Below are 24485 nucleotides of genomic sequence, written 5' to 3'. Positions count from 1 at the left end.
CACATTATAACATTGGCTGACTGCGGGGGGAGTGTTTACAGTCAGATGCAGCCACACACAGCACGACTGTGCCGTGTAGCATAGCTGCACAGCAGAGTTCTTTAACACTGTTTTCACGGCGAGTTCATGCCTCTGCACATTGTTCTACAACAGTTCTGCAACATAGCTGTGCAACAGCATTGCTCTGCAAGAGGGTCCTTCGACAAAGTAGTTTAACAGCACAGTTCTACAGCATAGCTCTGCAGGCAACACAGCTTTACAACAAAGTTGTATTGAACTACTGCTCAGCAGAGCTCCGGAACAGCCATAGAACAAAGCTTTACAGCATAGTCCAAGAACATCATTGCTATGAAATAGAGCTTTACAGCAATATAGCTCTACAGTAACAGAGTCCTACAGCATAGCTCTACCACAGACCTCATCCCTGACCTGACCGATTTTAGCATCAGAAGTCCTAGAAAGGTTACTTTGTCAAGTTCCGTTTTAGAAGTAGACACACCTTCCAGTGAATATATCATTTACAAGGTTCCGTACACACCTGCCTCGTACACTCTATATATGTGCATGTGTGTACTCACCTAATTGTGGTTGCAGGGGTCGAGACTTGGCTTCTAGCCCCGCCTCTTCACTGATCGCTACTAGGTCCTCTCACTCTCTGCTCCCTGAGCTTTGTCATACCTCATCTAAAATCTATGTATGGTTCCTGCCTCCACTACATCACTTGCTAGACTATTCCACTGTGTGTGTGTGTGTGTGTGTGTGTGTGTGTGTGTGTGTGTTGTAAGCCACAAACTTGAGGTGTAGACGCTGGCAGTGTCGACGTGAGATGCTGGTATCTGATAACGTTGTATCATGAATATAAATTACTCATTTTAGGGGAAGCAAGAGTGTGTTGTGTTGTGTGTGTGGTCAATTTTCCTCTTACACTCACTATACAAGACAATTTATGACTCAATAACTGAAAAGCCAGAACAGCCTGAGATTTTTGGGAAGGTAGTCTTGGTTAACACACGCGCACACACACACACACACACACACACACACACACACACACACACACACACACACACACACACACACACACACACACCGGCCATACCACGCTGAACGCGCCGCTTCTCGTCCGATCAGCGAAGTTAAGTAACGCTGGATTTAGTTAGTACTTGGATGGGTGACCGCCTTGGAACACCAAATGTTGTTAGCATGAATCTTAGGCGGGGCCAGGAGCTGAGTCTCGACCCCTGCAACCCCAATTAGGTGAGCACGCACACACACACACACACACACACACACACACACACACACACACACACACACACACACACACACACACGTAATCCTCCCTGGCAACTAAAATCCTTCACTTTAAACAAAGATTAATTAAATTCTGGCTGAAAGAACTGGAGACTTTAGCAACAAAATTATTTCCGTTTAATACATAAACGTTTCAGAATCTTTCGCTCTTTAACGCATAATTAACAAATTGTCGGAAAAAATGCAAATGCCAGAAGGTATAGATCACATATTTTTTCGCAGTGTAGCAGCATGTAGACTCGATCCTCCGTCTATTACCTATAGTTCGGTCTCAGACCTGTGAGGCTGCTGGTGACGGGGACATCACAAGGAAGAAAATGGGTCGATAGACCGTATTACTCAGGTCCAAAGACCACAGGATTTGTCTGTGTACTTCCTGCTGTCGACTGGCTGTCGACTGGCTACTAAAACCCCCGAGGAACCAGTCGCCTGACTGGAAACCAATCACCCAAAACTAATTGAAATATCGTTCAATCACGAGGGTGCAATACACAAGAGAGAAGGTGGGAAATGAGGGCCATCGTGTTTGCAGAAGGTTTTCAGGGCCATCGTGTTGCAGAAGGCTTTCAGGGCCATCGTGTTGCAGAAGGCTTTCAGGGCCATTGTGTTGCAGAAGGCTTTCAGGGCCATCGTGTTTGCAGAAGGCTTTCAGGGCCATCGTGTTGCAGAAGGCTTTCAGGGCATTGTGTTGCAGAAGGCTTTCAGGGCCATTGTGTTGCAGAAGGCTTTCAGGGTGCGTTAGTAAAGTTGCCAGTGTTAATAAAAACATTGGTAGAGAAGGTGGGAAATGAGGGCCATCGTGTTGCAAAAGGATCTCAGGATGCGTTAGTAAACTTGACAGTGTAAATACGAAAACATTGAGATTCAAAACATGTGTTGAATCTCAGTTTTTAGGGTGTATCAGTATCATGTCTGGCCTACACAGTAGGCTTTTTCGGTCGAGTACAGAGGAGTTTGTAGAAGGCTGATGGACTGATTACATCGTCTTCACTACTGCTTCTACAAACTCCTCTGTACTCGACTAAAGAAACCTAAACAGGAGATAAAATTTATGATAACTTGTACGAGAGATGTTAGATAATTAGAAGTGTCTAGATAGAAGATGTGAATGTTTTGTTACCAGGAGATATGTTAGGCAATCAGAAGTGTCCAGGAAGAAAAGATGAATGTTTTGGCTACAAGACACTCAGAACTCATTGCCAAAACTATTTGTAAACAGGAGAAAGGACAGATAATCAGAACAGTGTGTTCCCTGACACAATAGGCTTCTTCTTCATTATTCTCTCAAGACGTTATTCAATGAGTCTCATCACTGACTCGCTTATTCCTTATTTCTTTCCCCTTTCTATTTACATTTCTCAGTGTTTATCGCAAAACTCTACACTCAGCGAAACGTCGTCCCAGTAAAAGCATGTTCCACTACGTGCGTTATTGTTATTTTCGGCAATACGCAATTTGTATGAAACGTGAAAGGGCGTATGAGTGCTTCACTATGGTGATACAAAGGTGTATGTTGATGAGAAGTACAGATGTGTCTAAGGTGAGCTCTCTGTCAGCTTTCCAACAGCCACTTCTTTTTCTTCCTCTCCTGGTCCCTTCCCTCTCCTTGTGACTTTGTAAATAGTTGGATCGAAGCTCCTCTCTCCTATGTCCAGGTTATATGTGTATTGTTCCAGTCACTTTATTCTGTTTATTTTGTTTCGTGTTGTTTATTCTGTTTATTTTGTTCTCTATTTCTCTCGGTGGGGCTTGAAATCTCAGCTATCTAGACAGGAGAAGAGCTAGATAGCCACAATATTGGTCCCAGGAGCTGTTATCTGTCTTGTGTTGGAGAAGGTGTCTGATCCCACAAGTTTTTCCCCCGTGCCAGGTGATCTACGTGGATTATAGCTGCCATAATTCTTGCAGCCAGCCACTGAGGCAATATTTTTTGCAGTTGCTCATGTATCTTATTAGCAAAATCAGAGGTCAAGAAGTTGTTTTTGTATTACTTCTTGAAGAGATCTTCTTACTGAGAGGAACTATGCTTCTTGAGGGGATCTTCTTACTGAGAGGAATTATGCTTCTAGAGGGGATCTTCTCACTGAGAGGAACTATGCTTCTTGAGGGGATCTTCTTACTGAGAGGAACTATGCTTCTTGAGGGGATCTTCTTACTGAGAGGAATTATGCTTCTTGAGGGGATCTTCTCACTGAGAGGAACTATGCTTCTTGAGGGGATCTTCTTACTGAGAGGAATTATGCTTCTTGGGGGGATCTTCTCACTGAGAGGAATTATGCTTCTTGAGGGGATCTTCTCACTGAGAGGAACTATGCTTCTGAAAGGGATCATCTTTCTGAGAGAAACACCTTTCTTAATTTCTCACAGGGTGGACGAGAGAGCCAGTGAAATGGATCATCTAAGGCATTAAGATTTAGCTGTGTGTACTTTGAGTAGCTTTGAAACAGAGATAGACACGGAGCATAGATGGCCGTGAGTAGGCCTAGCATGAACCCACTGACAAGTATATGTGTAAGCATGAGGTGTGAGTAGGCCCTGCCTAGTGTGGGCCTACTGCAGTGATTACAATTCCCTATCCAAACCTAGGATTTTCAGTAGGCTGGGTAAAAAATAAAGTTGATATGGAAATGACTCCTGAAGCTCCAGGATACGACAGGCTGAAGGCCTAGCAGATAACCCAGAATAACCCAGGATAACTGTCTTATCTACACTTGGGTCCTTTGATCATCTTCCCCAGAGTGCAATCCACAGCAGTCTGCTAACACCAAGATTCCTATTTAACTGCTGGGCACACGGGCCAGAGATGTAAACAAGCCCGACGTTTCCCTTCGTCCGGGGATCGAACCCGGGTCCCTCGGTTAAGCCACAAGCCAGGTGTCCCATCCTGAGGTGACCGAGAGAGTATCTCCCAGAGCCAAGTTTTGTGTATTGAATCTTTTAAAAGACCCTTCCATCTCGTGGAATGTATATTGAAGTGAGGGTAGAAATAGGATCTCTCTCTCTCTCTCTCTCTCTCTCTCTCTCTCTCTCTCTCTCTCTCTCTCTCTCTCTCTCTCTCTCTCTCTCTCTCTCTCTCTCTCTCTCTCTCTCTCAGCAGGGCTGCCAGTGTTGGGCACATCAATTAGGACAACAAAGGCACAGGTTCTGGACCAACCTTGTGATGTCTCCCCAGCGCTTGTGACCATACTTGTCTCTCACCAGAGAGAGAGAGAAAGAGAGAAAGGGAGAGAGAGATTATATATATCAGAGAAAGACCACTTATAAATGATCTTCCTTTAGCTCAGCCTAAAGAATTTAGAAGTTTATCAGTAGGCTCCTTTTCCACTTGGAAGATAATTGATTGATTTTTTAAAGGGAAGGAGGGGTAAGCCAGCTGAAGGCTTCAGTCAGACGACCAAAAGCTCCAGTGGTGTGTCAGCATATGACTAAGACCCACGTCAGGAAACATGGTCCTGTTTCATGATGGATCTAACCTAACCTAACCTAACCTAACCAACCCAACCCAACCCAACCCAACCCAACCCAACCCAACCCAACCCAACCCATCCCAACCCAACCCAACCCAACCCAACCCAACCCAACCCTGCTCTACCCTACCCATCCCTATCCTACAATACGCTATTTAATCTAGCCTAGCCTAACCTAACCTAGCCTAGCCTAACCTAACCTAACGTAACCTAACCTACCCTAACCTAGCCTAACCTAACTTAACGTAACCTAGCCTACCCTAACCTAGCCTAGCCTAATCTAGCCTAACCTAGCCTAACCTAACCTAACCTAACCTAACCTAACCTACCCTAACCTACCCTACCCTAACCTCCCTTCCTACCCTCCGGAACCAGGCGTTCAGTGATGAACGTTCGTTTGAAAAATGCCCTTTACCGGGCAGGACCGAGTGTAGTCGGTCCTCATAACGTGGTTTTTTGCGCACGTCCTACAACTCCCCCCGCGCATCTAGGTTCCCATTCTCTATTTCTGACCAATCACAGACCTTCCCTGAGTCGCCCAGGCTGAGCGGTGATGGCGGCTGCTCGCTTCCCATTGGTCGAGACAGCAGAATGTAAACACTTCTACCTTGCCGGCGCCAAAACTCGTGTTTCTCGGTATAGTGCTCCTTATATACTGAAGCATTTCACCCAATACAATGTCGGTAAGTACTGATTTGTGTGTCTAGTGTGTAAATGAATAGTTTAGCCATATTTTGATATATATATGAAGGCGTTGTGAAGCATATTACGAGTGCACCATGCAAATGAAAAAAGTGCAACAAAATAGGACCAAGCACAGTCGTTCCTGCCCTTTTAGGTGCAGTTTTCAAGTTTCGGTATATAAATATTTCCATAAAATTTGGTAGTGTATATATGAATTCAGTAATGGTCTGGGTGTGTACAGAATGTTTTTATTGTCCTTCCAGATCAATAAGAAATTGTTCTACGGTGAGTCCTCCAAGGCTACCTCGAAATTTGTCTGTGTTTGGGATGATACTGACTCAGATCAAGACTCAGATGACATGGATTTCCTGGATAGTGAGGATGAATTCTTGCCACCAGATGCAGAGGTGTCAACAGATGGGGAGGAGGAAGCTGGGCCACCACCAAAAAAACAAAAATTGAACAAGAGGAAGAAACGTATTACTATGGAGGAATACCCTGATGAAGAAGTGCTTCAAGATGATCTTGCTTCTCAAGTAGACACCAAATGGAAGAATGAGGACATCCACAATGACCCTTTGCCTAAATATGAACATAAAAAGCCTGTTGAAGTTAGGTGTGCATATGATTATTTTACAGACTTTTTTACTCAAGACATGATAGACAACATTACATTTCAAACTAATTTGTATGCCAGGCAAAAAGACATACATACTACTTTTCAAACAGATTCTGAGGAAATGACTAGGTTTATAGGTATTCTGTTGTATATGGGTTACACTGTACAGCCATCCATTGAGGACTATTGGAGAAGTGCAAGTAGGACAATTCAAGTTGCAGAAGTCATGGGATCAAAGAGGTTTAGGTTGCTGAGGCGTACCATTCATTTCAATGATAACACACAAAAGAAGGATAATGACAGATTCTACAAAATAAGGCCTCTTTACAATGGACTAACTAAAGCTTGCTTGAAAGTTCCAGCTACACCCAAGCAGTCTGTTGATGAAGTTATGGTTGCTTTCAAGGGTAAAACAGCTGGAAACCTAAGGCAATACATCAAAAACAAACCAGACAAGTGGGGTTTCAAACTCTTCTGTCGTAGCAGTGAAGATGGAATCATACATGATATACTGATGTATCAAGGTAACCCAACTTTTGAGAACCATCACATAAAGCTGTCAAATGAAGAAAATAAACTCCCAATGAGTTCCAGGATTGTTCTTGTACTTGCAGCATCTCTTGACCAAAGAAAAACATCAGCAGTCTATGCTGATAATTTCTTTTCAAGTCTACCTTTGGTCAAGGTACTGAGAGACAAGTATAACTGCAGGTACACTGGAACAATACGTGATAATAGATGTGGTAAGCCACAACTGATGCCTGTGAAAGAAATGCAAAAGAATAATGTGGCCAGGGGCTATTTTGATTTCCAAAGCAATGATCATATCCTTCTTGTAAGATGGAAGGACAACAAAGTTGTGACTCTAGTCACAAATGATGTCGGAGTTTATCCTTTGGGTCTTATTGAAAGATATGACAAGGCATCAAAGAAGAAAGACCACTTTGAGTGCCCAGGCATCATCAAGAACTACAACGCAAACATGGGAGGTATCGACAAAAGTAACATGTTGGTCCATCTTTACAAAACGCCAATGAAATCAAAGCGTTGGTACATGCGGCTCTTTGCTTATGTTTTGGATGTTGCTGTTGTGAATGCATGGCTTCTTTACTGTCGTGATTGTAGGTCACTAAACATGCCATGCACACCACTGAAGCTATTCAGGCTTGACATCTCTGTCACTGCAAGATCCAAAGGACAAAAGGTCAACCGCACCAGCATGAGACGAAGTCGAGATTCACCCAGTACTTCTTTGGTTGACAGTAATGACGCTTTGTCAAACGTGGAATACCCATCTGCATTTCAGTACCAACGTGCAGAAAGGCCAGATGACAGTGTGAGGCTGGATAAACAGCTAGGTCACTGGCCAGTGCTAGGTAAGCTGCTTTCATGCAAGTTTTGCAGCAAAAAGAATAATCATGTCACATCCTCATTTTGCTGTGCCATATGTAAAGTAAATCTGTGCATAAAGAAGGATAGAAATTGTTTCATGAAGTTTCATTTGCAAAATTAGTGATGTGAAATGATTGTTCTTTCTCAGGGAACTCAGGAATATTTCATTTGTAAGTTGCATCCCATTGCAATGTGTCATTGTTGATAAGTAGTTCCTATTTCTATTTTTTTACTGGTTACAAATTGTTCAGAAACAAGTTCCATTTATGTTTTTTATATTGTCTACTTGTATAATAAATTTAAAAAATACTTATTTCGTTTTTTTACAACCAATGCAACATTGCAACATTCAAAAATGGTATACCCCAAACGGGCAGGACCGAATACACTCGGTCTTCGAATATCTGCAATTGCGCGAGATGTTACTTTCACAACTCTGTTTGGATGGTCTCAGTGACCTTACATTGAGTGGCTCTATCCCCTCATAGGAAATCACTTTCAAATTCACACTTTAGACTGCCTTGCCCTCTGAAGGGTAACTGTCCGTGTCATTAGCCTATAAATATTGCGAATAAACATGGAAACTCGTGTATAAGATAAAACAATAATTCAGAGGAACATGAATACAAACTGTCCTTACACAGGATGTAAAAAGAGAATTTATGAGGGCTGGAAAATTAGCAGAGAATTTATGTAGGTGAGGAACAAGTCCGTGTAATGGGAGGATGATAAATGCTCGCTTTAAGCCTGAAAATTCAATGTTTGGAAGGGGAATGAGTAGTCGTGGGAATTTATGGTTGTGTATTATGGAGTGGACAAGTGTGGTTAGAAAAGTCTAGGGATGTCTCCTCTTTCTTTGTTGGTTAGTGATGTTTGGGAGTGGCATCCTGTCCTTAGTGACGGCCTGTCCTTAGTGTTAATGGAAGAATTACCGACAAGTTGTTAGGTAAAGAGAGAGAGAATGCAAGTATTGTGGCATTTTATTGGGGCAACGTTTCGCTCTCCAGGAGCTCCTGGAGAGCGAAACGTTTTCACAATAAAATGTCACATAAGCTGCATCTATGTTAATTAACGAAACATCTTGTCTGGTAGAGAATTTCGTTGGTTAATGTCTGGAGATATTATCTTTTTGTTTGGTAGTTAGATATGTTTGGAGATACTGTCTTCTTGTTTGGAAGTGAGTTATGTTGGTTAGATATGTTTGGAGATACTGTCTTCTTGTTTAGTAGCGAGTTATGTTGGTTAGATATGTTTGGAGATACTGTCTTCTTGTTTGGTAGCGAGTTATGTTGGTTAGATATGTTTGGAGATACTGTCTTCTTGTTTGGAAGTGAGTTATGTTGGTTAGATATGTTTGGAGATACTGTCTTCTTGTTTAGTAGCGAGTTATGTTGGTTAGATATGTTTGGAGATACTGTCTTCTTGTTTGGAGGCGAGTTATGTTGGTTAGGTATGTTTGGAGATACTGTCTTCTTGTTTGGTAGCGAGTTATGTTGGTTAGGTATGTTTGGAGATACTGTCTTCTTGTTTGGTAGCGAGTTATGTTGGTTAGGTATGTTTGGAGATACTGTCTTCTTGTTTGGTAGCGAGTTAAGTTGGTTAGATATGTTTGGAGATACTGTCTTCTTGTTTGGAAGCGAGTTATGTTGGTTAGATATGTTTGGAGATACTGTCTTCTTGTTTGGTAGCGAGTTATGTTGGTTAGATATGTTTGGAGATACTGTCTTCTTGTTTGGAGGCGAGTTATGTTGGTTAGGTATGTTTGGAGATACTGTCTTCTTGTTTGGTAGCGAGTTATGTTGGTTACATATGTTTGGAGATACTGTCTTCTTGTTTGGAGGCGAGTTATGTTGGTTAGGTATGTTTGGAGATACTGACTTCTTGTTTAGTAGCGAGTTATGTTGGTTACATATGTTTGAAGATACTGTCTTCTTGTTTGGCAGCGAGTTTTATTGGTTAGATATGTTTGGAGATACTGTCTTTTTGTTTGGTAGCGAGTTATGTTGGTTAGATATGTTTGGAGATACTGTCTTCTTGTTTGGTAGCGAGTTGTGTTGGTTTGATGTGTTAATGTCTGGTGACATTAAATGTTTGCTCGTTAGAACGTTTTATTCGTGACGTCAGGAGACATCCTCTCCATGCTTTGCAGAGATTCGTTGATTTAGTGATGTGAAGGGACGTCACACTATCTCCCAGCGTGGGCATCATTACTGCTAACAACCTTAAATTAATTTTTTTCAGTTATTTCAGTTATTCTTAAAGTACCCATTGGTTATTCCTTGTAATACCCTTTGAATTCCCAAACGGAAGACTGTGCAGGTTGGCTGGTTGGGTTGAAATTGTTGGGGTGAGTTTTGGGTTTCAGTGTCTAGTATCCCAGCCATGAAGATTGACGCGGTGCGTGAGACTGGAAGCCAGAGTAAGCTCTCTTCTGGACCACCTTCTACGATGCTTGTACTAGTTGTAGTTATAGTAGAAGCAATAATAGCAGTAGTAGTAGTTGTTGTTGTAGCAGTAGTCGTTGTAGTAGTACTAGGGTACTGTTGCCTTGTGTACAAGGAAGTCTGCTATAAGGTTTTGGCTTTCACAGTGACAAAGTTATGCATTTTAGAATGGTTAAAATTAGGTTAGATTAGATTACATAACGCACATTACGTCTGATTTGCTTAAGTAAGGTTAGATTAAGGTTGATTAGGTTAGGTTAGCATATATTATGTAATTTTACGTCCTTGTTAAACTGAGTTAAGTAAAGTTAGTTTACGTAACCCTATGTTACATTACGTTAGATGAGGTTAGATTAGGGTGTGTCAGACCAGATGAAGTCAGGTTAGAATAGGTTAAATAAGTTTAAGTTAACTTGCTGGATTAGTTGGAATATAAAATAAAGATTTGATATTATTAAATTTCTAACTTGGTACAATTTTTTTGTGGGTGAATTATGCATAATTATATACTAATAATTTATTCACTAATATTACATGCACGAATAATAAATACATTAATACATTAATTAATATGGCATCGATTGCAGAAAATATTTGGTTTTTGAATGCAAATATTCATAGTATTAAATTCTAACTGAAATTCTTTGAAAATCATTTTTTTTCAAAATATATATATATATATATATATATATATATATATTTATATATATATATACATATTTATATATATATATATTTATATATCGACACCACCAGGGACCCAAGGGCAGCCACTTTCATGTTCCAGCGCCTCAGCATAGCCATCCAGAGGGGAAATGCTTGCTGCATACTTGGCTCGCGTCCAGCCTCGGAGGAGCTGGAGGAAATTCATGATCTTTGATACATTGTGCCATTGCATTCATGTTTGTTTTTTTCTGTAAATGTATTCTGAAAATGTATTCTGTTTATTAATAAATGTTCACATAGAATATAAAATATATAGGGGGTGGTAGGAGAAGAAAATATTCAAACAGCTCCGGGGAGAACCTTGAGTTTTTCCTTAGGTACGTTTATTGTCTTCTCTGAGGATGAGGGTCCCCATTCCAGCTATAGAGGTGGTACTTCCCTATATATATATATATATATATATATATATATATATATATATATATATATATATATATATATATATATATATGGAGAAGGGGTGTTAATGTTGCAGTTTAAAACCTGTAGTGTCAAGCACCCTTCTGGCAAGACAGTGATGGAGTGAATGATGGTGAAAGTTTTTCTTTTTCGGGCCACCCTGCCTTGGTGGGAATCGGCCAGTGTGATAAAAAAAAATAATAATATATATATATTTATTTTATTCATTTATCTATTTATACATACGTGAAACATATTACTTTGGAAACAATATTTTTAATATTTGATATATGGTTGTTCATATCAGTCTGTTAATAGCAATGGATACCTGACATGTGTCACTAAATGATTGGTAAACTCTGTCATATTAATAAACATGACGTGATGTCAGGAATCCGTCTGACATTGATTTAGCAAATCTGACCCAACTGCTACTGATGTTGTCCATGAACAGGACTGGGAGGCTGTTGTTGCTGGTTTTAGGAGCTTCGAAGGTACATGACGTGTGTGTACCTTGATTGTATGGTATACACGAGAGTTATTAAGACCGTATGTCACTTGTACACCAGTCACTACATGAGGGTCATTAAGACTGTTACCTGCACATTACTAGTCACTACACGAGGGTCATTAAGACTGTTACCTGCACATTACTAGTCACTACACGAGGGTCATTAAGACTGTTACCTGCACATTACTAGTCACTACACGAGGGTCATTAAGACTGTTACCTGCACATTACTAGTCACTACACGAGGGTCATTAAGACTGTTACCTGTACAACACCAGTCAAGAACACATCAGAATTTAACACTGAGATAAGATATACTACACACACACACACACACATACACACACACGCATGTTGATAGAATATGCAATAGGTATCTAGCATATACTTTATTGTAAACATGTGAGTTCTCTCTCAACATTTTAGTTTACAAGACGATCCAGTATACTGAACAGATGTCTATGTTGAAGAGTATACCACAAGTAGACAAGAAAACGGCAGTGAAAATGGACTCTATATTTCGATTCCCAACCGAAGTCCTTATCAGCAAAATGTACAGTAAAGGAAGACCACATGTACAGGGAGAGACACAGGTGAAAAAGTAAATGCAGCACTGCCGAAAGCCTACTGGTCCTTGACAATGGACCAGTGGGCTTTCGGCGAGAGGCAGTAGGCTTGCTACGGTGCTCTGTTGTATAAGAATGTAAGAGCACTCCGGCCTGCGCCAAGTGCAATGCTACGTTTAATGTCCCTAATACGTAACCACACATTCCTACATGCCATTAATGATTATTGCTGATTCTAACGAATTCACCATTTGAGTATTGGGTGACACCTAATTTGTATTGGAGATTTGAAAGTCTTGGTGAGGCACAGGGTTCCCAGGATAGGCTACCTCGTATGTAGGAGTACCCTGGAGTTCCAGGTCCTCAGAAACCTTGAGCTGGTTTGCACCATACCAGAGTCTGTTCTAAGTATGTGTGTCTAAAACTATAGCACTGAAAGTTCTCATGCTCTCTCACTTTTCAAGCCAACTCACAGTATTTGGTAAATCTATTAAACAGTGTAAACATTACACATAAATTTCGTGATGGGAATTTATGGTATACACTTTATTCTTTATTTTGCTGATTCCTTCGTTCTCTGCACTCGTGCTGGTATCTTGTTTGTCCAGGAACAATAAACCTTTGGAAGTACTTGCAGTAGGCCTACTGCAACACACACACACACACACATTATATATTTATATATATATATATATATATATATATATATATATATATATATATATATAATGTGTGTGTGTGTGCTTAACTATTCGCAAACAGGCGAAATTATTTACAAACATTATCTCTACATCCACAGCAGGACTCGAACCTGCAAACTCTGTATTAGAGTGACCGACCAGTATTTTGCCACGGTCTAGTTCCGTGGTAAAGTACTGGTTACTCTGATACAGCTTGCAGGTTCAAGTCCTGCTGCGGACGTAGACAACATATATATATATATATATATATATATATATATATATATATATATATATATATATATATATATATATATATATAACAAGATCACAGTAAACAGGTGATTTTAGAATATGCAAAACAACCACTCTGAAAGAATAGAGAAATTCCAAGCGCTTTCGTGACTACTCACATTATCAAGAAAATATGAAAGTAAAGCATCCGAGGAAGCTATATAAGGGGTCAGGCCGGCACCTCACTATCAGATCCCACAACAGTTAAACACCTGACGCGCGCCGACCCGACTGGACAGGTCCTTCGCACAACCCACCAACAAACTATTCTACCCAAGAAAATTTTAAAAATTATTTGTCCCGTGTATTATTAAATTCTTCCCAAATTCTATTTATAAATGGATCTAATTTATATAAACCAAAGGAAATATTCGTATTGTTGTTAAAACTGCTTTTTATGAAACAAGATTCAATTATATTCCTGTCGACCATGGACTTGCTTGATACTACTTTCTCAACTTTTTGAAAATCAATTGGATGGTTAAAATCTCTTACATGAATAAATAAAGCATTGGAATCTTGTCCAATTCTAATGCTATATTTATGTTGTTTTAATCTTAGTTCGAGATTTTTACCAGTTTGACCGTAATAAACTTTATCGAAAATTTTACAAGGAATCTTATAGACACATCCATCAGCATTTTGGGGGGAATTCTTTATCAAAAGTTTTTTTACTGTATCAAGGTTTTTGAATACAACTTTAATATTAAAAGTCTTAAGAAGAGAAGGCATATCAACCAAGTTTTCATGGTAAGGGAGAACCAACATATTTTTAGTTGAATAAGGGTAGTTGTCCCTTTTTGGATTGTAAAAAGTATTTCTAGCAACTTTAAAAGATTAATCAATTACATTTCTTGGGTATTTTAAATCATTACCTATTTCATAAATTTTGGATATCTCCTCTTCTATGAACTCAGGACTACAAATTCGTAAAGCTCTCAAAAACATTTATGAGAAAACAGACAGTTTGATTCTATCTTGATGCGAAGAATAATAGTGGACATAGGAACAGTTATTTGTAGGTTTTCTGTAAATTTTAAATTTGAATTCATTATTACCCTTAATAATTAAAACATCTAGAAAAGGCAATGAGTTATTTTCTTCAAACTCAACAGTAAAGTTTATAGATATTGATATTTTGAGCCCTATTGTTGGCAAAATTTCTAACTTTAATGTTAAAAACAACATAGACTTAGTTGATAAATTAAGCTATTTGTCTGACTTAAATGATTTTAACATGGTTAGTTTTGATGTTACTTCCTTGATTACGAAAGTTCCTGTTGATGATTTATTAAGTTTCTTATCTGAAGAACTCGTTAACTATGATTTACCATTGCCAGTTCCTACTATCATTAAACTTATTAAACTTTACATTTTTGATGCAAAATTTGTATTTAATGATAAGTTTTACACTCAGAAGTTTGGTATGGCAATGGGAAATTCTCTTTCACCTGTTCTTAGTAACCTATACATGGAATTTTTTGAAACAAGGTTGCTTAACACAATCCTCCCTAATAGAGCTAAATGGTTCAGATATGTTGATGATATTTTGTGTCTTATGCCCAAAAATGTAGATATACACCATTTCCTTGGTAAATTAAATAGCTTAGCCCATTCTATAAACTTTACTGTTGAGTTTGAAGAAAATAACTCATTGCCTTTTCTAGATGTTTTAATTATTAAGGGTAATAATGAATTCAAATTTAAAATTTACAAAAAACCTACTAATAACTGTTCCTATGTCCACTATTATTCTCACATCAAGATAGAGTCAAACTGTCTGTTTTCTCATCAGTGTTTTTCGGAGCTTTACGTATTTGTAGTCCAGAGTTCATAGATGAGGAAATATCCAAAATTTATGAAATAGGTAATGATTTAAAATACCCAAGAAATGTAATTGATAAATCTTTTAAAGTTGCTAGAAATACTTTTTACAATCCAAAAAGGGACAACAGCCTTATTCACCTAAAAATATGTTGGTTCTCCTTTACCATGAAAACATGGTTGATATGCCTTCTCTTGTTAAGACATTTAGTATTAAAGTTGTATTCAAAAATCTTGACACAGTAAAAAAAACTTTTGATAAAGAATTCCCCCCAAAATGCTGTTGGATGTGTCTGTAAGATTCCTTGTAAAATTTTCGATAAAGTTTATTACGGTCAAACTGGTAAAAATCTCGAACTAAGATTAAAACAACATAAATATAGCATTAGAACTGGACAAGATTCCAATGCTCTATTTATTCATGTAAGAGATTTTAACCATCCAATTGATTTTCAAAAAGTTGAGAAAGTAGTATCAAGCAAGTCCATGGTTGACAGGAATATAATTGAATCTTGTTTCATAAAAAGCAGTTTTGACAATAATATGAATATTTCCTTTGGTTTATATAAATTAGATCCATTTATAATTAATAGAATTTGGGAAGAATTAATAATACACTGGACAAATAATAATTTTTTAAATTTTCTTGGGTAGAATAGTTTGTTGGTGGGTTGTGCGAAGGACCTGTCCAGTTGGGCTGGCGCACGTCAGGTGTTTAATCGTTGTGGGATCTGATAGTGAGGTGTTGGCCAGACCGCTTATATACCTTCCTTGGATGCTTTACTTTCATAGTTCCTTGATAATGTGAGTAGTCACGAAAGCACTTGGAATTTCTCTATTCTTTCACAGTGGTTGTTTTGCATATACATATATATGTCGTGCCGAATAGGCAGAACTTGCGATCTTGGCTTAAATAGCAACGCTCATCTTGCCATATAGGACAAGTGAAAATTTGTGTATGCAATAATTTCGCCAAAATCATTCTGAACCTAACGAAAAAAAATATATTTCACTGTGTTTGTTTAGTATTAAATTATTGTAAACAAATCTAAAATATATTTAGTCGGGTTAGGCTAAAATAAATTGTTCATGTTATAATAAAGTTAGGTAAGTTTTCTAAGATTCTTTTGGTGCAAAATTATAAATTTTTACATCAACATTAATGAAAAAAATATATCTTTAAACGTAAAAGAAAAAAATTCAGAAAGGACTTAATTTTAAATGAGTTCTTGCTAATTGACTAGTTTTACATATTCGGCACGGCATATATATATATATATATATATATATATATATATATATATATATATATATATATATATATTACATCTGATAAGCTCGGGTACCACCGAGAGAAAATTATAAGGGAGAAAGCGCTACATTCCATTCGCATTACCAAGGAAATTGCAGCTCAGAATATACGACATTCAGCGGGTGTTAGCGCAGCTACGACGTGATGTACCACGGTGTGGGTGCTGGTGGGTCATCTCTTAGGAGACGTTGGCCCGGGCCAGCATCTTCCGAGAGATATTGGACCGGGCCAGCATCTCCTAAGAGATACTGGCCCGGGACCACGATAACGATGTATAGTGGCAGGCGTAATATACCCTCTCCTTAACAGTCGTTTCTTCCCATCAATTTTATCTCTCAAACAAGACGAATAATAACTGATAATAATGATAATTTTATAAGAAATAATAATAATTGATAATATTATTTAAAGATAGATTAGAAGATAATCCCGAAATCTTAATTTGATGAGGTGTTGTGGAAGGAAATTTGGGAGGATTGAAATAATATCAAGGCTAGGTCCAAGGCCTATATATCCTCAAGAAACGAAAAATTTGATGTCAGACCAACGGTAGGACCAGAAATATAGCAGAGAGGAAAAGGAATAAGGGAGAGGGAGAGAGAAAATGAGTCTGGTAAATGGTAAAACTATTTACGAATTGTCAGTTTTTGTAAAATGTTAAATGTAAACTAAATTTTTTTTTTTGTAAATCCAGCCACAACATTGTAAATTATAATTCTCATTTTTTTTTGTTTTTCAAAAAATCTGATGAATCTATAACCAACTCCGAAAAATAATTCTTCCGGTCTGTGCCTCAGCTTCGAAAAGATGGTGAGAAAGAAAAAAAGTAATGATAATGGAAGTAGTTAAAGTCATGACTCGATATTATCTGAAAGTCTAATTATCTGTACACAGTGTCCTAACAAGGTACGCTCCAGCGTGCTAATTAACAGAGACGCTAATTAGTGTAACTTGGCTTGTGTATCCTACAAGGATCTTAAAGGACGCTCCTGAGAGATACCAGGGATTGTTGTTGTTACTACCACCAAGATGTGAAGGAAGATTGTGGTAGTTGTGGTTGTGATGGTAGTAGTAGTACTAGTTATAATAATAATATTACTACCACTACAATTACAACTGCTATTGTTACTACTACTGTTATTACTACCACTATTGCTACTACTGCTATTGTTACTACTATTATTGCTACCACTATTGCTACTACTGCTATTGTTACTACTACTACTATTATTACTACCACTATTGCTACTACTACTATTGTTACTACTACTATTATTACTACCACTATTGCTACTACCGCTATTGTTACTACTACTACTACTGTTATTACTACCACTATTACTACTACTAATATTTATAGTATTACCATTACAACTATTACTATTACTACTACAATTACTATTACTACTATAATTACTATTGCTATTATTTTACTATTACTACTACTATTACTATTACTACTACAATTACTATTACTACTACAATTACTATTACTACTACTATTACTATTACTACTACAATTACTATTACTACTACAATTACTATTACTACTACAATTACTATTACTACTATAATTACTATTGCTATTATTTTACTATTACTACTACTATTACTATTACTACTACAATTACTATTACTACTACAATTACTATTACTACTATAATTACTATTACTACTATAATTACTATTACTACTACAATTACTATTACTACTACAATTACTATTACTACTATAATTACTATTGCTATTATTTTACTATTATTACTACTAATAAAAGTAGTAAAGTGGGGTCACATATTAGCATAACAGGTGTAAACACCTGTTAACAGGTGTAATCACCTGTTAACAGGTGTAATCACCTGTTAAGGAAAAAAACACTGTTGTCTTACAGCAGCAACAAAAAAACAATGAAACAAACAAAGACAGATCTTCATATACTGTTAAATCATCTTAGAATCTGGTTAAAAATACCTGTATAGTGTCTTCGGGTTAATTGGTTAATTGTAGTGGAGGCTCGACCCTTCGTTTAGTTCGGCTTAGTTTCTGAGCAATCGGGCTGTTGGTGCTTGTTGGTAGTGTGTGTGTGTGGGGGGGGAGTGTTTAATAGATGTTTGACCTCTTTTTAACGCATTGTTCCTTTTCCTGACAAACAAAACACCATCACAACCTTTATAACCACAACCGCAGTTGCCACCACCATTAATACTACCATTATCACCAGCACCAAAATTATCACCACTACCACCACCACCAGTACCACAGCTACCACCACCACTACCACAACTACCACCACCACCACCACCACAACTACCACCACTACCACCACCGCAACTACTACCACCACCACCACAACTACTGCCACCACCACAACTACTGCCACCACCACAACTACTGCCACCACCACAACTACTGCCACCACCACAACTACTGCCACCACCACAACTACTGTCACCACCATAACTACTGTCACCACCACAACTACCACCACCACCACAACTACCACCACCACCACCACAACTACCACCACCACCACCACAACTACCACCACCACCACCACCACCACCACGACAACTACCACCACCACCATAACTACCACCACCACCACAACTACCACCACCACTACCACAACTATCACCACTCTCCTTACGTTTTCCTCCTAATTACCATCTAGAATTTTGACATTACAAAAAAAATAAAATATATATATATATATATATATATATATATATATATATATATATATATATATATATATATATATATATATATAATAACAATCAAAACTACATTAAAATCGCTAAATTAAAAAAAATAGAGTTTTTATCTTTCACTCTCAAGACTAATGAGTAAATCATTTACTAAGTATTTTGTGTAAATATTTTTTCGATGTCTTTTTCGTAATTTCGAGTAAATGTGATCGATGCTTTGTGATAATAACGAGACTATTTGAACTAAACGTGGGGCTCGCGTAGATGGTTCTAAGTGTAAGTTAAGTTAGGGAAAGTTAGGTAAGGTTAGGTTAAGTTAGGTTAGGTTAGATTAAGTTAGGTTAGGTTAGATTAAGTTAGGTTAGGTTAGATTAGGTAAGGTTAGGTTAGGTTAGGTTAGGTTAGGTTAGGTTAGGTTAAGCTAGGTAAGGTTAGGTTAGGTTAGGTTAGGTTAGGTTAGGTTAGGTTAGGTTAGATTAGGTTAGGTTAACTTAGGTTAGGTTAAGTTACATTAGGTAAGGTTATGTTAAGTTAGGTAAGGTTAGGTTAAGTTAGGTTAGGTTAGGTTAGGTTAAACTAGGTAAGGTTAGGTTAAGTTAGGTTAGGTTAGATTAGGTTAGGTTAACTTAGGTTAGGTTAAGTTACATTAGGTAAGGTTAGGTTAAGTTAGGTTAAATAAGGTTAGGTTAGGTTAAGCTAGGTGAGGTTAGATTAAGTTAGGTTAGGTTAAGTTAGGTTAGGTTAGGTTAAGTTAGGTTAGGTTAAGTTAGGTTAGGTTAAGTTAGGTAAGGTAAGGTTAGGTTAAGTTAGGTTAGGTTAGATTAACTTAGGTTAGGTTAAGTTACATTAGGTAAGGTTAGGTTAAGTTAGGTTAAATAAGGTTAGGTTAGGTTAGGTTAAACTAGGTGAGCTTAGATTAAGTTAAGTTAGGTTAGGTTAGGTTAAGTTAGGTTAGGTTAGGTTAAGTTAAGTTAGGTTAGGTTAGTCAGGAAACAGGACATGTGTTTCCTGACACGAGTCTTTGTCATATGATGACCCACATCTGGAACTTTTGGTCACCTGAGCAAGGCCTTCTACTGGCTTACCCTCCACCCTTTAAAAATAATGGTTACGATTATAACCACCAGGAATTTTCTAAGTGTAAGAGGAATTATCTTATATATCTACTTGCAACTGAAGTTTTTCTCAGCCTGATCTACTGAAGAGGACCTCAGAGGCTTAAATGTATACAATACTCGAAGCTTTCATTTTCTGATAGCTCTTTCACGTCTACCTGTTTATATATATATATATATATATATATATATATATATATATATATATATATATATATATATATGTCGTGCCGAATAGGCAGAACTTGCGATCTTGGCTTAAATAGCAACGCTCATCTTGCCATGTAGGACAAGTGAAAATTTGTGTATGCAATAATTTCGCCAAAATCATTCTGAACCTAACGAAAAAAATATATTTGATTGTGTTTGTTTAGTACTAAATTATTGTAAACGTATTTAAAATATATTTAGTTGGGTTATGCTAAAATAAATTGCTCTTGTTATAATAAGGTTAGGTAAGTTTTCTAAGTTACTTTTGATGCAAAATTAAAAATTTTTGCATTAACATTAATGAAAAAATATATCTTTAAGCGTATAAGAGAAAATTTCAGAAAGCACTTAATTTTAAATGAGTTTTGGCTAATTGACCAGTTTTACATATTCGGCACGACATATATATATATATATATATATATATATATATATATATATATATATATATATATATATATATATATATATGTCGTGCCGAATAGGCAGAACTTGCTATCTTGGCTTAAATAGCAACGTTCATCTTGCCATATAGGACAAGTGAAAATTTGTGTATGCAATAATTTCACCAAAATCATTCTGAAAGTTTTCTAAGAACAGGTTGGTTTAGGCAGGAACGTTTCGCCCGAGGGAAAGTAGCAATTATCACACGATAAATAATGCTAAATTTGTTTACGATAATTGCATAATAATCTGTAAACAAGTAATTATACACGCTTAATTATGACGGATTATTAATGTAACAACTTCAGTGTTATTCATTTTAATTCAGGGGAAACTGAAAAAAATAAAGTGGCAGTAAAGATGAGTGTAAAGTGACTAGAATAAACGGCAATAAATTATTATTATTATTATTATTATTATTATTATTATTATTATTATCATTGCTGTACTTTTTGTCTTGTTGCTTTTATTTTTTGTTATAAGCATAGGAAAGAGGGAAGCTGATATAGGGGCCATACAACACCTGGGGAATGGGAGGTAATCAGGTTCGATCCGAGGAAGGGGAGAGATCAAGAGCCTTTGCCAGAGCATTAGGTTACTACACGGAGACAAACAGGTGTAAATCACACGCTATAGGGCCAGGAGCTGTGACTCGACCCCTGTAACCACAAATAGGTGAGTACACGATAGGTTATATAGAACGTGAGGATCAACAAGGTGTTATCTGGGCCACTTAAGGAACCATCTTGGATCAGGGAAACCATTGTCTACTAAACCTCGTTCTTCATCACCATGATCCTCTCCCGCCCATCAGATGGATGCTGCTGATGCTGGGCCGCCACTCAGAGATAACAGGTCTCCCTGTAATCCCTGCCATCCCTGGGTAGTTACAGCTGCCTTCAGCATGATGAACATTTAATCTGAACAAAGTGGTTACAGTCCAGGATAATTGCGTGGTACCCTCGAGGCTAGTTCCTGGTGAGGCAGAGGTAAGTAGTAGTGATGTAGTGCTTGAGGCACTAGTTTCCAGCTTGGAAGGTGCTGTGTGTTTGTCTGCTTGGACACATACACACACACACACACACACACACACACACACACACACACACACGCACACACACACACAAAGACAGGATGTTCCAGAAATGGGACACAGCAACATAGGGACACAGTTGGAAGCTGAAGACACAAATGAATCACAGGGATGTTAGGAAGTATTTCTTCAGCCACAGAGTAGTCAGTAAGTGGAATAGTTTGGGAAGCGATGTAGTGGAGGCAGGACCCATACATAGCTTTAAGCAGAGGTATGATAAAGCTCACGTTTCAGGGAGAGTGACCTAGTAGCGACCAGTGAAGAGGCGGGGCCAGGAGCTTGGACTCGACCCCTGCAACCTCAACTAGGTGAGTACACACACACACACACACACACACACACACACACACTCACACACAAAACACTGCGAGGAATAGATGAGGTGGACAGAGACAGGATGTTCCAGAGATGGGACACAGCAACAAGGGGTCACAATTGGAAGTTGAAGACTCAGATGAGTCAAAGGGATGTTAAGAAGTATTTCTTAAGTCAGAGTTGTCAGGAAGTGGAAAATATCTTAGCAAGTGATGCAGTGGAGGCAGGAGCCATACATAGTTTTAAGACAGGTATGTGAGGGAAAAGCTCATCAGATAGGAGTAGCGAGCAAATATACGGTGACGATAGTTTGATTGTCAGTCTGCTTGTTAAGGCAGTGTCAGTGTCTAGCTCCCGCTATCCCTCCCTCTCCCCTCCTTTCTCCACACTGAAAGGTGACGTGTGGGACTCCGACCAAATGGTTAATCATTTGACTCGCAGCTCCCAACACATCTGTAAGTAAAATGCCTCTGCTCCAGACCTACCTGGAGTTCATTACCTTTGTAAATTGTGAGTTCATTACCTCTGTAACTTGCTCAGCTATCAAAACTTTGGAGTCCAGTCCCTGGACCAATTATGTACCTCCCACAGGATGGGTATGAGGTGCATAATAAACATATACTACTCCTGTTTTATTTGATATATTAATTAAAAGCTTCACGTTTATCTGATCTTGAGACTTAGTTACCCCTCAAGGAAGGTTCCTTGATGTTGGTGAGGGGCTCTTGATTTAGGGAATTGGATCTGAGCTCCAGTTCCCCGAATTAAGCCTGAATGCCTTCCACATCCCCCCCCCCAGGCGCTGTATAATCCTCCGGGTTTAGCGCTTCCCCCTTGATTATAATAATAATTGAGACTTAGTTCATCCTGCTTTGACTTTAATGTTTAAAAATCTTGTCTTTAAATCCTCTCTATTCTTTTAAATACCTTACACTTATGGAGAGTGATTTATCGAGGAGTGGTTAACTTTTGTCTCTTTCTAGCTTGGACTGCCAGCTAGGGTCATCTGGCGACTACAAAGAGTTTGAAGGAGAGGAACCTAACCAGGTTAAGAGACGTCACCCACGATCTACGTACCATATTGTAGCTACACCCAGGCAGCTACCCCTCATCTCTGCAGTGGTGAAAGACCTACGTTCCCATCATCTTGACGGTTCATTCAATTGAGGCTAGACATACTGTGGCTGAATAGGCGTTGAGTTGTCACTCGCCATCTGTGACCTTCTCCCCCATCAGCAACAATTACAGGTGCTACAATGTGCTGTGTCAACAGCATCGACATGATCTACAATTACACCTGTACAAATTAGCGTTGAATTCAATTATCATTTTTTTTCTATTTCATGTTTTTTTCACATAGGATACGAGCTCATGTTTACGTGTTTTACATTTTCAGTTCTTGCAATAAAGTGTTTATTCCTTTGTTACTGTTTTTGTCTTATTTCTTTTCCTAAGGAGGAGTCAGCCTTGGTAATATTAAGATCAGATCTTGTAGGGCTGAGTAAGCCTTCACACGGTACGATAAAGCGCAGGGAGAGAGGACCTGGTAGCGGTCATTGAAGAGGGACCAGGGGCTGAGTCTCAACCCCTGCAACTACACATAGGTGAGAACACACACAGCACAAAAGTATCATTTTTTTTTCCAATTGTCTGGGTATATAATTTGAAAAAGGGAAAAAAATTACCTTGTCCAAGAAATATACTTATTGAATTACCCCCTAAACAAGTCCCGTGGTAGGAGACACTTGTCCTGTTTCCTGACAAAAAATTCCAACCAGCACTATCGCTACCACCATCGCTTCCAACAAACAGCGTTTCGGCGAATCAGTCACCATCATTATGATCTAAAAAAAAAAAAACAGATTTTGATCAGTTTTAAATGAGTTAAAACCAGAGAAAAACCAGAAACTTATCACTGGAAGGGATCAGTGTCCCAAAACTACGAACGTTTAGGTGTCCTGTACTTCGATGGCTACCACACTCTGCTCACACACTGAGGTTCGGGGTTCGAATCTCCTCCGGTACGACCGGAATACATTAGGGACGTGTTTCCATAAGGTACCTCCTGTCCCTCTTCACCCATCAGTGTAAACTGGGTACCTGGGTGTTAGCCGACTAGTGTGGGTCGCATCTTGGGGACAAAACTGACTTAATCTACCCGAAATGCTCAGCATAACAAGCGGTTTTCTATATAGTAGTATGTCATTGATGTCGGCTATGAATATGTACTTGTAGTAAATAGATAGTAAATAGAACTAAAACTGGTGAATACACGTACCTAACTACAATAAATTAGCTAAGCTTTCTACACTGATTTAAGTTGGCTTATTAATTTAGTTAATTCGGCTATAACACGGCATAAATTTAA

At 38.3% G+C, this 24485-nt stretch overlaps 1 pseudogene; it reads left to right on the top strand.

Moving 5' to 3' along the window:
* Positions 1-1085: 1085 nt before the first annotated feature.
* Positions 1086-1203, top strand: LOC128698675 (5S ribosomal RNA; annotated as a pseudogene).
* The last annotated feature ends 23282 nt before the right edge of the window (positions 1204-24485 follow it).

The sequence above is a fragment of the Cherax quadricarinatus genome, chromosome 88 (assembly GCF_038502225.1).
Source record: "Cherax quadricarinatus isolate ZL_2023a chromosome 88, ASM3850222v1, whole genome shotgun sequence".
Lineage (NCBI taxonomy): Eukaryota > Metazoa > Arthropoda > Malacostraca > Decapoda > Parastacidae > Cherax > Cherax quadricarinatus.
The sequence above is the reverse complement of the archived record's forward strand: the minus strand, read 5'-3'. Positions and strand labels throughout refer to the sequence as shown.